Source organism: Larus michahellis, chromosome 3 (genome assembly GCF_964199755.1).
Source record: "Larus michahellis chromosome 3, bLarMic1.1, whole genome shotgun sequence".
Classification (NCBI taxonomy): domain Eukaryota; kingdom Metazoa; phylum Chordata; class Aves; order Charadriiformes; family Laridae; genus Larus; species Larus michahellis.
In genome coordinates this window covers 74,201,293-74,217,417 of record NC_133898.1, presented here as the reverse complement: position 1 = coordinate 74,217,417, position 16,125 = coordinate 74,201,293, and the positions used below count along the sequence as shown (strand labels likewise).

General features: G+C 37.8%; 1 protein-coding gene across 2 annotated transcripts in view; it reads left to right on the top strand.

Annotated features, from left to right (window-relative positions):
• NKAIN2 (sodium/potassium transporting ATPase interacting 2) overlaps window positions 1-16,125 on the top strand; it is a 561,651-nt gene that overhangs the window by 300,677 nt on the left and 244,849 nt on the right. The window lies entirely within an intron of this gene.

Genomic DNA, 16,125 nt, shown 5'->3' with positions numbered 1-16,125 from the left:
TGGCTACAGCAGTTTTTAACTTTGTTTCTTCTGGTAGGAATGAACACTTATACGCTGTTGAAATCCATAGGAAAGATATATTTACCTAAGAATTCCATGTTTGTAGGGTTTTATTGACATTGTAAGTGATAACACATAAAGTGACAGTCGGTAATGGGCTCAAATCAACATCTCAAACCAAAACTCCTACTTTCTAAGGTATTCCCAGAAGGCTGGCAATCTGTGGGATAAAAGATTAGCAGTGGTAACAAATTATGTTATTAAAGTAATAAGCTTCAACTGAGTCTAAATATTGCTGTCCATGCTGAGTTATGTTTGCAGTAGTGTGAACTGACCATCAAGGAGAATCCCACGTGTGAAAAAGATCACATTCTTTCTTTGACTCAGATATTTAATTGCTGTTCCTTATTAAAGGGAGCTTAGTCCAACTGTAAATTAAAGATGTAATTCTCTGATCCTTTGTGAGTTGCTGATATGTTATGATGTAGAAAGTTAAACACAATTATAGGAAGAATAAATAAGGCAAAAATACTTCCTTACCTGTATTTTCTCTCAAATCACCCCCAAAGTAGAGACTGGGATATTTCATCCCCATGTATTGTGTTTTTTCAAAAGATGCAGACTTCAAAAGGATCAGAATTTCATTTCCTGAGGGCATAAAGTAATTTTCTGCAGGTAAAATGATACAATTTCTGGGTTTTATACCTTCAGACAGGCCCAATCACATTAAAAGCTTGGCAAAAACATAGTAAATAAAATAACTTGCATATATTATCTTTTATTTGGTTATAATGCTTTCTGTATTGCTAAGTGAACTAATGTATATAACAAACCCGGCACCTGTTGTACAATTATACTCAACCCAATCCACCCTCCTTCCACCTACTTCTTTCAGCCACCTGTATTCCTAAACTTGCAAATGTTGGGATTCTTCTTGTGTCTGGGGAAGTGAAGGGAGCGGGAAGGAAGGGAGAAAGGAGAAACAGCTGTTTGAGCACTGTGTTTTAATGGGTACAAAACCAGCTTAAGAACACTAGTAAGTGCTACTTGTAATAAAGATGGGCCCAAACCAGTATCTAAATCTGGAAATGATTTTTTCTGTAGTCTAGGTCTGCGTCATCTAGAGTGTTTCCCAACCAACCGTATGGTTCAGGCTTATATTTGGATGCGGTTAAAATTGTTATTTGGTCTTTAGAGGTATTATTTGTTCCAGTGATACGATCTCCCTTGAAATACTCAGTATAGTATATTCCTTCCACTTCAGCTGGTTTTCAGAGCAGCAGCATTTGTAAAGAGAGGGAGAAAAGTTCCTAGAAAATAAATTTAAGAAATATGTGCAGATCAACTCATTATCTACAAAACGTATAATTCACACATGGGACGTCACTCTCCTCTTCTGTTTAACTGCACATGGTACATCAGAACTTGATCAAATCTGCAAGATCCAGGGCCCAGGAATATATGTCTAATAGAAAGATACCCATATATTTGGGTGGATAAAACTTATGTTCCTGTTCTAGATCCTTCAGAGACTCCAACTGTTTTACAGATGTAGGAATCTTACAAAATGGATCATTTTAAGTTTTATGTCTCTCAGTCACATTCATACGTCTTGCACTGAATCTTCTTTATTATTTATATTTTCATCTGAGAATAATTGCAACTTCAAATCTGTAATGATGCTCCTGTGTATTTTTTTTGTGTTTGAAATGGCACGTAGAACCTTGAAAAAATCTTTGCGTCTGAATCGGTTCTAAATAGAGAATAAAAAATAACCTTTAGGTAAGTACTAGAGGGATGCCTCTGAGGTTGTAAACTATGAGAGAGGATCCTGCACAGCATGGCTTTAGGAATTGATAAGTTAAAATTACAGTCAAATAATAGTTCAGCTGGGTATAGTTTATTTTTATATGTATAATTTATAGCTTTCTACAAAATAGAATAAAAGAAAGGCTTTTTTAAAAAAGTTTTGAGAACAGCTTTTATTCTGTGTGTATGTACATCAATTTTTCCATCATCATCTGCTGATACAATGGACAGGATGTATTTCAATTGTTATATACCTTATTACAAAAGGCTTGCTAGCTTCATCCTTTTTTATTTTAGTTGTGGAGCGGGAGGTCACGACATTTTTACAGCATCTCCTTATTACACTTGATCAGGCCTGCAAATACTCAGAAGTTTTTAGAACAATGAGGTAATCATCTCTGAAGAGACTGAGGATGCTCAAGGATTATTGGGGAACAGCCATGCAAATCTGTTTGCGTTATACATCATTGCAATCATATGTGTCTTGGGGAAAATGGCATCACACTAAGTATTTTCTGTCCTTGAGTCATGGTAGTCTTTGCTGAAACTCTTCCATAGCAAGCTGGAATATTAATGGTTTTGTAATAAAGGTTTGTAACAAAGAGGAAGGGCAATCACTTGTTAACATTGATTGTTATGTGGATCTGTGAATGAATGCCTAGAGAACCCACTTCTCGGACTTACTTTTCAGTATTACTCTTCAATAATATTTAATTAGTCTGTGTCTTGTTTGCTTGCTGGTGAGTGCCATACTCAGTATAAGTAGGACTTCAAGGTTTCAAGAGTGGTAATATTTATTTTGGCCTGTGGCTAAGCAACTGTAGCATACAAAAAGCATAACCTCTTGTCTTGAATGAGGCACATCTGAAGTACGCTAGTGAAACAAAAAGGAAAACATAACAGAAAGCATCTCTGAGAATATGTAGCATTTCAATGATTTGTTTAAATATATCAAGAAAGGACACAAGGGACTAGGTTCAGCTATCTTGGAACAACAACAACAACAAAGCCCAAAACCACAACAAAAAGTAAACAGTCTGTGTAGCATTTTTTACTTTCTTCTTCAGACAAAACTCCCATTTACTTCTACGGGATTCGGCTGCAACCTCTGAATAAAGACCCTCAGTAGAAAGAGTGCTGCAAATGTTGACGTAATGAAGAAACAGCACTCTTGCTTCAAGGCTTCCCCCAATGATGTCTAAGGATCCCACAAGCAGAATAGAAGCAGAATTAGAACCATCAAACTCCCATTTTTAGTTTCAAAATGAGTAGACATTTTTTCACTGCAAAATTTGCATGGCTGAGGTTGCACTGCTCCCATCACAAGTGTGGGAGTGTAGAGATGCTGTTGCTGTCTGTTACTGGGAGTCAGGCGGAGGCTGGACTTGGGGTGCTGAACAAGGGGCACCAGCTGGGGTTCAGGTTCAAAGCAGCCCTTGCTGCACATGATCCCAGCCTTGTGCTAGTACTTTTGGTTCTCCTTGTATGCAACCCTGCTTGTGTGACCAGATACAGTAGCTCCCCTCTCACTGCCGCCTAGCTGAGCTCCAGTATTGCTTTGCTCTAGTCCCTACAGTACAATGTGAATGTGACCGAGAATACACTTTTTGCAAACTCATTTTATCTGTGAAAACTGACATAGTTTCTATTTGTATGGCATTCTTGATATCTTCCTTATTTATACCTAATAACATACAAAGGTTACATTTAATATATTAAATCATAAGGTTGTACTTATATGTCTTTTGACACAAAAAATAAGGTGTTTGAAAGTCAAACACTCCAGTATCAAGAAATGCCAGAATTAAGGTTGCTTGTATAAGCATAATTTAGCTCTCTCTTCACATTCATTTTTATACAGCTTTTAATTATGCAGTCACACACAACTGTATTTTTTCTTTTTCACGATCCTTTCCTCAATCTCTGTACAGCATGGCCTATTTTAGAGATGAATCAGGTTTGTCAATTGAGTGAGGCTGCCATACTGGATCTTACTCCGTGTATTGCAGCAGTCAGAAGAAGCTTAATAAAGGGGCAAGGAAAAAAAAATATGTGCTTTTCTTATCATGTGTGGCCATTACATATTTTGTTTTCTCCTCATTGGCCGTTATGCAATTAATTTTCATACTTCATACAAGTAAATCCTGTACTTAACTCTGCTCTGAAAACATGTAGAATAGTACTATGAAAGCTTATGTACAGAATTGTGGCACCTAGGAACCCTAAGCACAGTGGCAATAACTTGGTGTTGCGTGAAAAGGGGCCAAGCGGTTTTGGCAGAAGATAAACCCCCTTGCGTTCTAACACTCCTCACCGAGGTGGGAGGCTAGGCGCGGCTAGGTTTAAATTCTGAGTGATGCCCAATTCAGCACTATCAGTCCAATTGCGTTTAATATGTATTAAACTATCACGATTTGGATACACTAATAGTGGACTGCACCATCAGTCTAGTCATGCTCCTGAACTAGCACGGCCTCTCTCGAGTCTTTGGTCGCGTTCAGTGAGAAAGCGAAACGACTAGCTACTTAAACAGTGCAGTTTATTTAAACAGCAGATATACAGGTTCTTTAGGATTGCCGGTGATAAATACACTGTCTGCAAAGCACGGGCAAATAAAGATATTGTTAAGTATACAAACACGCAACAAAATTATAAACGATACAGCCTGGCTATAAATGTAGGGTAGAGATTCTCTAGAGAAATTTCTAAGTCCCCAAGAAAGCACTCGGTGTAATCGAAGTCTTACCCAAAGGCATCCCTATGGGGGGGAAGAAAGGCTCAGCCCGTCGACTGATCCCGGAAATCAGCGATGGAATTCTTCGCGATGGTGTCTTCTCTGACATCCCCTCTCTCTTGGGCTATTTTATACTATTTTTTATCTTCAAAGTGGAGTTTGAGTGACTTTAGTCATATGTACTTTTATTATAATTAATGTATTCAAGGAGCAGTGTTCACACCTCGGGGGAGGATAGCCTCCGGGATGGAGGTGTGTTTTGGTACATTGTGGTGAGCAAAGTTCGCACAAAGGACAGCATTTCATCAACATTTGACGAAATGCTGGCTTGGGTGGTGTGTAGGCCGCTTATCTGTTCCGTAGTACCATCTTGTCCCCATATCTGCTATTCGTCACAAGAGAAGGCCACGGAACAAGCGCGTTCTGTTCCATCCCTCATGTAGTTTCGCAAACAACCTTGTACAGGGAATCACAGATGTGGCATTCTTCGCATGCTAGCTGCGGCTGTATTCTACCTCAGAAGCCTCTTGATTTTATGACTTTCCTTAATGTGTGAACAATGCTGTATTTTTGTATTCTTGGCCAATTTAGTAATTATTCCACACTTGGTTTAACTGCAAGCGTCTGAGTCTGCTCAAAACCAAGAGAGAAGCATACCAGAGATGGAAAAGTGCCTGAATACCCATTGAGAACTACAGGGGCATTGCCAGGGCATGCAGAGATGCAGTTAGGAAATCAAAAGCTCAGCTCAAATTGAAACTGGCCAGAGAAGTCAAAAACTACAAGAAAGGGTTCTTCAGGTACATAAAAACCAATCAGAAACAGAAGGAAAATAGTGGCCCACTGTTAAACAGGAGAGTGAATTAGTCACCAACAACACTGGAAGGGCAGAGGTTCTCAACACTTTCTTCACCTCTGTCTTTACCAGCCCTGCTGGGGCCCAGGCCTTGCGAACAGCAATCCAGGTTGATGCAAACACAGACCCACCGTCAGTGAAGGAAGAGTTGGTATGTGAACTATGTGAAGCTTGACCCCTACAAATCGATGGGCCCTGACAATACCCACCCGAGAGCGTTAAGAGCACTGTCTGATGTTGTGAGGCCGCTCTCCATAATCTTTCAGAAGTCAGGGAGATCAGGGGACATGCCAGAAGACTGGAAGAAGGCTAATGTCACCCCCATCTACAAGAAGGGCTTAAAGGAGGATCTGGGGAGTTACAGGCCCATCAGTCTCACTTCAGTCCGTGGACAAGTTATGGAACGAATCCTCCTGGGGACCATTCAGAAGTCAAATGAAGCATGTGACTAGGACAAGCCAGCATGGATTCACCAAGGGCAAATTGTGCTTGACAAACCTGATCGCCTTCTATGACAAAGTAACCTGCTCAGTTTATGTGGGGCGACCAGTGGACATTGTCTGAACAGTTCCCCACAGCCTCCTGCTGCAGAAACTGATGTGTTACGGTCCAGACAAGTGGTCTGTGTGATGGGTGGGGAACTGGCTGACAGGCCGCATCCAGAGGGTGGTGGTAAATAGCTCCTTTTCAAACTGGCAACCTGTCCACAGGTGGGATCCCCAGGGATCAATATTGAGCCCAATGCTGTTTAATGTCTTCATAAGTGATTTGGATGGTGGGATCAAGTGTGTGCTGAGGAAGTTTGCTGATGACCCCAAACTGTGGGGAGAAGTGGACACTTTGGAAGGGAGAGCCACCCTGCAGGAAGACCTGGGTAAGTCTGGAAAAGTGGGCTAACAAGAACTTTATGAAGTTCAACAAGGACAAGTGTAAGGTCTTGCACCTGGGAAAACATAACCCAGTAATGCAGCACAGGTTGGGATCTACCTGGCTGTGGAAAGGGACGTGGGGGTCCTGGTGGACAACAAGCTCAATATGAGTGAACAGTGTGCTGCTGCGGCAATGAAAGCCAACAGGGTGCTGGGTTGCATCTACAAGGGCATCACCAGCACAGATAAAGAAGTCATTATCCCACTCTACTCAGCACTTGTCAGGCCACACCTGGAATACTGCCTTCAGTTTTGGTTCCCACTAGACAAAAAAGTTGCTATTTTCATTCAAATGAGGTTAATTCCTTTCCTATATTGTCCTGAGCTGCAGCAGGGGGAACATGAAAGAATAGGAAAGATCAAAAAAAAGACTTATTTAAAATTTAAGTTAAATATGAGACAAAGAACTGAATGTCTTGTAGTTGTTAAAATGTAAACTAAAGAAAAATATATAATCAGGTTGTTTTCTGCCAGAAGTTCTAAGGGAAATAAAATGTTTCTGAACACATTGTCTCCTACCCGCCCCAAATATCTGCAAATATAAGATAACTTATACCCACAAAATCACAGACTAATTCATGTTGGAAGAGACGTCTCAAGGTCATTTAATCCAGTCTCCTACTCAGAGCAGCACCAACTTCAAAGTTAGATCAGGTTGCTCAGAGTTTTAGCCAGTCAAGTTTTAAAAGTCTCCAAGGATGGAAATTTCACAACCTCTAGTTCTTAACCATTCTCACTGTGAAAATTTTTCTCCTGATATGCAGTTTCCGTTGCTGAAATCTGTGACATTGGTTCTTGTAGTCTCATAGTGTACCTCTGAGAAGAGTCATGCTCCATCTTTTCTAACACCCTCTTTAGGCTTTTAACTGAAGTTGAGTACTTCAGCTTTCTTTTTGTCCTTTCTGTAGTTGAATACCTATTTCCAGCCACACGCAGTTTGTCGCACCTCACAAGAAAAAAGCTAATTGTCATATAATAAATAACCGGTTCACTTTTCACAATTTTACATGCTTTCCTATGGAAGATAATTGAAGGGTCTTCACATATGTTTAAAGCTATAAAGTATCTTAAGTAAAATGTGGAAAGATGAAGGTTGTTCTTGTTATCTGGAAGAAGTAACAACACATTCAAAAAGAATTAGAATCCTTTAGTTCGAAGACAATTCAATGTATGTCAGCGTTTAAGTTGTTTGACACTGTATTTAAGGAAATACTGAAAACATTGCATATAAACCTTGCGGTCAAATAAAATGCTGAAAATGTATAACTCTTCCCCTTTCCTGGTGAGGTAGTGTATGAATCAGGTAGGTTAACCAAAACTTGGTGAAGGCTCCCCAGTATCTGATAGGGAGCAGGAGGAAGGCAATAGAATGGCATTGCTGGGGAATACCCCTGAGGAGAGAGACTGCTCTGGGAGTCCAGAGAAACTACTGGAGAAATGAAGGTTTAGGGAGAGAGTTTGCTGCTGGTTTGTTATCTGCAAGTATTACCCACTCTGTAGCTGAACTGCAAGTTTGACTGTTTTCCACATCATGAAAACAGAGTAATAAAGACAAATGTAAGAAATCATTTAGGTGGAATTCCCCAACTGACAATGTACACTGTGATTAAAATCAGCATTTTCATACTCATAGTCATGGTTCATAGTAAAGTAAGGCCAGAAGGGACTTCAAGATATGGGTAGTCCATTCTCCTGCCTCCAGCCAGGCTCAGGAACCAACCAGGACTATGGGAGACCATTAGACACAAAAGATCTTGAGGAGGAAACAAGCAGTTTAGAAATCCACACACAGCTGATGTTCATGCATTGGCAACTTTTCACCACTGATAAATCCAATTCTACCTTGGTGACCTGAGATCTTAGTCCAGGATTAGACAGATATGTAATGCAGCCCATCCTTTCTCTTTTACTTTTCCATTGTATGACGCTAATGGGAGGAGTAAGAGACAGCAATTGTCGTAGCACTTCCTGCCAGCAGAAGAATTAACGTCAGCCCTGCATTGATGGTTGGGATAAATGGAAGGGGTGGGAGAAAATACAGAGCCCATGTTTCCTCCTACCATTCCATTTGTCCCCACCACCTTATCCAGCAAAGTTGTAAGGAACAACCAGAAACAGGCACCTCCTAGTATTTTTCCTCTTGAATATCCCAATATTGGCAAGCACACATCCACCTATGTGTCTGATTTTCACATGCCACTGCCTGGATTGGTACCTTGTTGCTCTGAAGTGCAGTTTATATCCATATGCAAATTAGCTGCAATAATGTAAATTACTTCAGGATATGATTTGCATAGCTTGTCACTCATGATGCTTAAAAAACATGCTGGCTATGAGTGCTGAACAAGTTATGCAGCTAATATACTCTGATTTTAAAGGGACAGTTTGGTGCCTAGATGAAGCTGATGAAAGAAGGAAACAAAAGAAATGGTTCATTCATCTTCAGTGTAACTCAGTTGTAACAAAGCAATGAACTTGGCAACAAGACAGATTTTACACCAGTTACACTTTCATTCTGCATTACTTCTTGTCCATTAGTATAATCGTTATACGGCTACACGTTATAATCGTTATACGTTATACATCTACTAATTATTTTTGTAAGGTGGTGGTTCTTAACAGTTAAATATCAATATTGCACATGCTCTAATAAAACAACCTGCAGGATGTTTAATTTTGAACATATTACCTTCCTTGGATGTTGTTTTAACAGATGTCCTGTTAAGATAACAGAGAAATTAAATTAGTTTTCAACTCAAAGCATCTGGTTAACTTTGTAGGTAAATGCCTTTGAGCGGTAAATCTGACCAGGGTTTTCAGATAAATAGCTATCAGAATGTTTTAAGTCAATGACTTTATTTTTTCACTTCTATTACTTAGGGCAGATTTGACATGCTTGATCATATATCTAACAGATGAAAATTGAAAATAGTGCTGGCAACCAGCAGTGTTAGGTTATTCTGAGGGTAGTTTCATGGGTAGATACTATTAAGCATGCTTATGGTTTCAGATAATTTAGTTTTGCAGCAATTTTTTGTAAATCTCAAGATCTTTACCAGCTAGAAGATAACTGATTATAAAATTTAAACTGTTTATTACTGTAGACATAGCATATGGTGGAAAACATTTAGATAAAAGTGGAATTTTTCATCTCTTTAATGGTGAAGTAAATTGATAGGCAATCATTCAAAGTATAGAAAAATATGAAATATGGTTGTATAGATTTATTATGCAAAGTTTATCTTTTATAATTCTAGGACATATTTTTTGTTGAGTTCATGAATAAGCATACATCTGCATGTTGATTTATATATGCACACTTTTTCCCATAATCTAATAGTTATGCACTGAGTAGAGGAACACATGAAAATGAGTAAGTGTAGTGACTGATCAGGTGGTAATTCTATATGATAATTTACACATGTGCGTAGATATTGTATAAATATCATATATGTGTGTACCTAAGTATTAAGTACCTTAGTTGTACTGTTAAGATCAGTAAGCAGTTACTTTAGTTACTTTATGCCTCACAACTGCATATATTATAGTTACATGAGGTTTTAGTATATACCTAAAGGCAGTACCATGGATATTTCTGCAAGTCTTTCAAATGCTACAGCCAAAGCATTGCAGAAAAAAAACCAAACATATATTTATGAGATTACTTTTTAATATTTATTAATTATATTGCAGTACCATCTAGTGGCCCCAATTTGATATCAGGGTGCCATTATCCTGTGAGCCCCAGACACATGTAATATAAATAGAGCCTGAGCTAAATGGTGCATAGTCTTAGCATGTGGTGAAAGAGAATAAGTGTGAACCAACAAATAAGAGACTAGAGGGAGACTGAAATCTTTGAAATTCCTCATGAAGTCTGGATTTTCTCAACTTTCTCAAGTTTTCCCCATGTTTCTTATCAATGTGAGGCGGGATAGGCAAGTGACACAAAGCCCTACTTTTGATTGGGCAGCAATCTGTAAGGAAATCACTTTTGAATGGTGTAGTGCAGCATTGTTAGCATTTTACCAGTTGTGTAAAGCAGTGGGGGAAGACCTTCTGGCTTTGCTTAACATGAAAAAAAAGATAAATTTCTTTCCAGTGAAGCACATGCTCAGAAGATCACAGCTACAGAGGGCATGTTTGCTGTGATAGCTCTTCTTGGGAGTTGTCTGTGCCTCATAGACAGGACCTTTCCCATGGATATATATATATATATATGTATATCAGGCTCTGGAATGGGCTATGGACAAGCGCTGAAGTGTTATTTACCATAGTTGAGAGCTGGGGAGTCTGCCAGAGCACTTACTCATCTTTTGTAAAAGTATGAAAACATACAAAAATATGTTCTGCTTTTTAAAAATGAGTTAAATTTCACTGTCTCGTGGTGTCAGCTTTTTGTTTCATTATTTATTCTTTTTGAGTACTTACGCAATACTTTAAGATAGTCCTTAACAATTTGTTGTTCTAAATGTAGATGCAATGGCTAGAATGTACTTTCTCCACATCTGCTTTTCCTTGAAATAGAAATAAATAATTGACCTCCTAATTATAATCTATCAGATAAGCTCCATCTTCTGAACCAGGGGTCTACCAGAAGTTTCAAGGCAACACTAAAAAGATACATTTTCTGAGGAGTTTAGTATTACCTGGAATTTCTGAAGGAAACAATTCTGATTCTTATGTCACTGAAAATTATGCCAGTGTTAATCTAGTAGGAAATAAAAATTCTGTCTTGCCTTCAGCATCTTTTCACATATGAATAAGCATTTATTGACCTGGGAAAGCAACATGATCTGTGAAGCACTCTTCTTTTTTGATCCTGTTTAATATTGTCCAAGAGTGATAGAACAGTGTGAGTGCTGCCAGCAAGCAGTGCAGTGTCATTTTTACCATACTCCTTTCTCACCACTGCAGTGGCAGCAGCAAGCTCACGGACCGTTCATAAGGTCATGCACTGAAAATGGCTGCAGTGGCTGATCATCTCTTACAGCGGTTCGTCATCTTATAATACTCCGGATTTGCAGTTGCCCAAAACTGCTACTGAATGGCAGCAATCTGTCCTATATGGATAAGTGAATTAACTAATGTCAACTTTGATAACTCTGTAGGATTTGACGATGAATTTTTATTAATTGTCCATAACAAACCAGAAAAATTATTCTCTGGCAAAACCTCATTGACTTCAGTGCTGTCACACTGCAGCTGACAGCACACTCTCAGCTTGTTTGGTTTTGTTGATTCCGTATGCTCAGTATGAAGGACTAGCTATGAAAAATATTCGGTCTCCTTTTCTAATAACTCACTAAACTCGATGATTACCTTTGTGAATTTATCCCCAGAGTATAAGTTCACTCTAGTGTTGATGTTTTCAAAACTTGCTGATGCTGTTTCAATGACATTAATTTTAAGGGGCATCCTATCTATTCAGGACTAGACTGCTGTACTACGGCATTATGTCCCACTTAATCAGGCTACCACAAACACCTATTTGGGTAGAAATTGGATTCTGTGTTTTGAGGGTAGGATTTGATTGATGAAATAACCTTAAGAATTGAACAAAAGTGTGGTTTATTGTGGGTTTCATTCTAAAAGCCTGTTCTTCAGCAGGCCACAGTGTAACTCAGGCTATTTTTCTTCCACCCTACAATAGTTGGCTAATTCAACAATAATGAGGCGATCAGTAACATGCTGTGTCTGAGTATCTCACCGGTATCTTTAAACTGCCAATGAACCCTTTTATAGAAAAACTGCTGTTTGCAATGTAGAGGGAGAGTAAGATCAGAGTGCTAAAAACTATGTGAAAAAAAAAATACTTCCTCCTCTACAGATAATTGAGATATACTTCACTACTCAGATGAAAAAAAAAAACCATGTTGGATTTGTCAGGCTTTTGACTTAAAAATGAAAGGCTTGCTCTATCTATGTAAGGGTCCTGTCTATGACGTCCAATGAGATGTGCAAAGCAATCTCTGTCTTCCTCTTTCTCTCTTTTCTTGGCAATTTTGTATTTGTTACTCCTCTCTTTTCCTCCCTCAGCTTATTGAAGCTGAATACTTTGTTACCGTGGCTTTGCTCACCGCTGGCCCATTCCTCTGAGGCTTAGCACATCCAAGTGTATTCTAGCTGTTTTGGCTAAACTGGAAAGTTTTATTTTGCTTTGGAAATGTGGGGAAACACTGCATTGTAGTGTAGTTTCATTTACGTATTTGTCTTTAACTGCCACTTACAGAATACACTAAATGTTGTAATTCTGTACTTCACTGCCCACATGCACCTGATTCGTAGTGTTCCCACAACCCACAAATGTTCCTAAAACCCAAGTACAAGACAACTGTCCTGCAGCAGCAATGATGGGGATTGATTTGCTTTATGTGGAGAAGTTAAGCAGTTGGAATATACATGTTCATCTTGAAGTTCAACTTAAGGAAATTTTTTAAACATTTTTTCCTCATGAGAATAGTCAATATCATGTTTATGTAGGGGTGTGTGTTCCTTCATATGTTGCATATGACAGCATAATATGAATTTTAATGAAACATTGTTAAATATATTGCAGATACAATCTTGTTAATATACAGTATAAAAACTGTTTGCATAAGTAGTCACATAAGAATAATATAAAAATTGATACCATGGGTTATGCAAAGGTTATCTGTGAACATTAGCATCTACCCAACGGCAGTTAATCCTAGGTGTTCAAATGGCCATGTAAGAAATATTGCTAAGGGCAATACTGAAAAAGATTCCTCCATTGGAAAAGCTTTTATTTAAGCCTAGGGAACTAACCATTTGCTTTTACTGAGAAACAAACATGCACATACAGATCTATCTATCTATCTATCTATCTATCTATCTATCTATCTATCTATCTATCTATCGAGAGAGATATGTATACACACACACATATTTGATCAGTGTTTTCCATTTCATTTGACAGCACATGTATGCCATTCTGTATCTTGATTCTTTTTCTTTAATATTTTTTTTATTTCTTTATTCCTACAGGCATGAATTCTACAAAAAAAAAAATCGAATTCTGTTCTTAGCTCTTGTTTATTTTACATTTTTTGGTTTCATCAGATGTTTGTGTGTTATGTGTGCTTGGGTTTACATTTTGCAAAAATATCCCATCTTCTTTTAGTTATTCTGTCTTGAATAGTTCCTATCCTACTTGCCAAATACTGTCAGTGCCTTTGTGAATGGTTTAATGAATTTCAGTCGCGTAAGTAGTTTCAGCTTAGCACAAGGATATACAATATAGCATAATTTGTGTAGAATCAGAAAACTTTTGAGCTTCTAACTGTGCGTTTTTCATGATTGACAAACAATGATGGGGTTCAAAGCATGAGGTGTTTCCTAAAACTACAGCTTCTGTCTGTTGTGTTTGTCTTACTGAATTCTGTGCTTTTAATTTTTAATAAAGGAAAAAGTTATGAACTCAGACAGCTGTTTGGAAGAAGAGGTTACAGGAGTGCTTAGTAACAACAGACTATGATACTATGTAATTAGGTTTTTTTCTCTTCATTAGCATATACAACCTGCTACAGGAATGAGAATATAATGATAATTGCCAGACTCTTGGGTTTTCACACTTGGAAATAGTGTAAAGTACAAATCCGAAGTAATTGGGATTCTTTCAAGAAATGCCTCTCTCCGTGTAGTGAAAGCAGGAGCTTGTAACAAACTATGGAGACTTAATTTTGATGTTACATTTCTGGCAAAGCATCTCCAGGAGATAATAGTACTTATCCTGATTCAGGTCTCAAAAAGAAAATGAGTGTAGTAATCTTTAACTTATCATTAAAAGATGTTTGTCTGTGTCACAGTATGTAGCATTAATGATTCTGCAGAAGAGAGTTTTCTCTAAATGAAAAGTCACTGAAGACTAAAGTTTACTGAAAGAGTTCACATGGGAAGTTTGTTTGATTCCTGTACCCATTCTGTTTAGCTTTAGGCAATGTTTTCAGTTGTATTTCACAAGCAAAAAATGTGTCCATTAAAAAGAATGTATAAAAAGTAATATTTTTTTTTTTACACTGATAGTATCAAGTATCATCCCTTCCATGTCTCATACAGAGGCAGTGCAAAATATTACAAGCACAAGTGGCAAATTACATATAAGTAGAGTGTTTTTTTCACATATAACTTATGACTTCGATAACCCAAACTGTTAAAAATTATTTTCAAATAATATTCAAGTAATATGCTCTTTCTTTAAGATGGTGGCTTATAGGCATGAAAACATGGACTCATGGAAACCAACCAGTAAGCCATTGTGAGTCCAGCGTCTTTGGCTCCTTTTCAGCAGAACATGCCACTGTGTGCTACCATCGTCCCATGCCCACATGACATGTCCCTTCCCATGTGTAGTTCTTCAGTCTCTCTTACATCTTCTTGTCACAGTTCCCCTGTTTTCCTAGACACCTGCCTGATGCAGGTGGTGATAGGCTGAAACACTCTTTGGAGATCCCTGCTTCCCTGCCTAGACTGCCAACGTAGCTCAGAGCAGATACCTGACTTCTAGGCAGCTAAAGTTAAATGAGCTGAATCCAACCCTAAGTGCTTATCAGCCATTGAATTCATGGTAGTTAAGCACAACGGGATGCCTTCCTTTAACATCAAGCTCCTAATATATTTAAAAATCTGGTGCCATGGAGCCTAGATTGCATTTAAATTGGAATTTGAGTGTTTAGTCTGTTAGTAATTTCTGAAAATGGGGTTTGAGTTCTAGCAAAAAATTCCTTATGCTTTTTTAAAAATCCTGCATTTATTGATTTGCATTCAAGAAAAGGAGAAAGAATAGCAATGGTAGAGTTTTCATTTATAAACATACTGAAAAACTACTTCATGTTTTCAGTTGGAGTTGTATAGTTTATTTGATTCTTCTCCTTCATTGATTATCATTTTATTTCAGAGTAAGCCAGCGATGCTGCACATGAAATAAATTGAAAACCTGCCTACCATGTCCATGAAACAACGGGAGTCAGTTTTGAAAACCTTATGCAAAAAGTCATATCAACATGCAAATGAATAATAAGCATTTGGGTTTTCAGTTCAGAGCATGAATAGTTGAATTTAAAAAACTGAGATCCTTAAAAGGCAAGTGAAGTAAGTGTACACTTCAAAGAAAAGAGCAATGTCAAGATTTTGTGCCTCTATATTGATTGGTACTATAGAAGACACTCCTAACAAGAAAAATGGAAAGACTGCATGAAAAATTCAAAGCAAAAGATCTGATCTGAAGATTTCCAATACTGAGCAAGGGATATATATTCCGCCTAATTAAAAATTTAAGGGTATATATTTATTAATGGGTGTTTCTTATCTGTAGTATTTTCTTTGTGATAGGCTTCATGGTACATGTTAGATAAGGTAAAAAGGGGAAAAAGGCAAACCATTGAATATTTAAGTCCTTGTGCAAACAAATATTTTATTTTACTTTTTTAGAATTAAGTATTAAACTAAAAATATGGAACTCCTCTATTTTATACATAGAAAGTCACGTGTCACTATGTTAAGTATAAAGCCCTTTGGGATGATGATTTGCTTTATCATTAGGATGAAAAAGGAAAAAAAAAAAGATAAGCAGATTACATATTCATGTGTTACTGATGTATTGAGAAAGATACACCCATATGTCCAGAATATCTTGTCTCTTTTGCTCCTCTACTTAGGTGATGCTAAATTACCTATAGTAGAATTATGGAAACATAAAGATGGACTAGATCTCCTAGCATCAAACCAAAACGATTTTACTGAATACCTTTGACCTTTTATGAACAGGCAGGACAAAC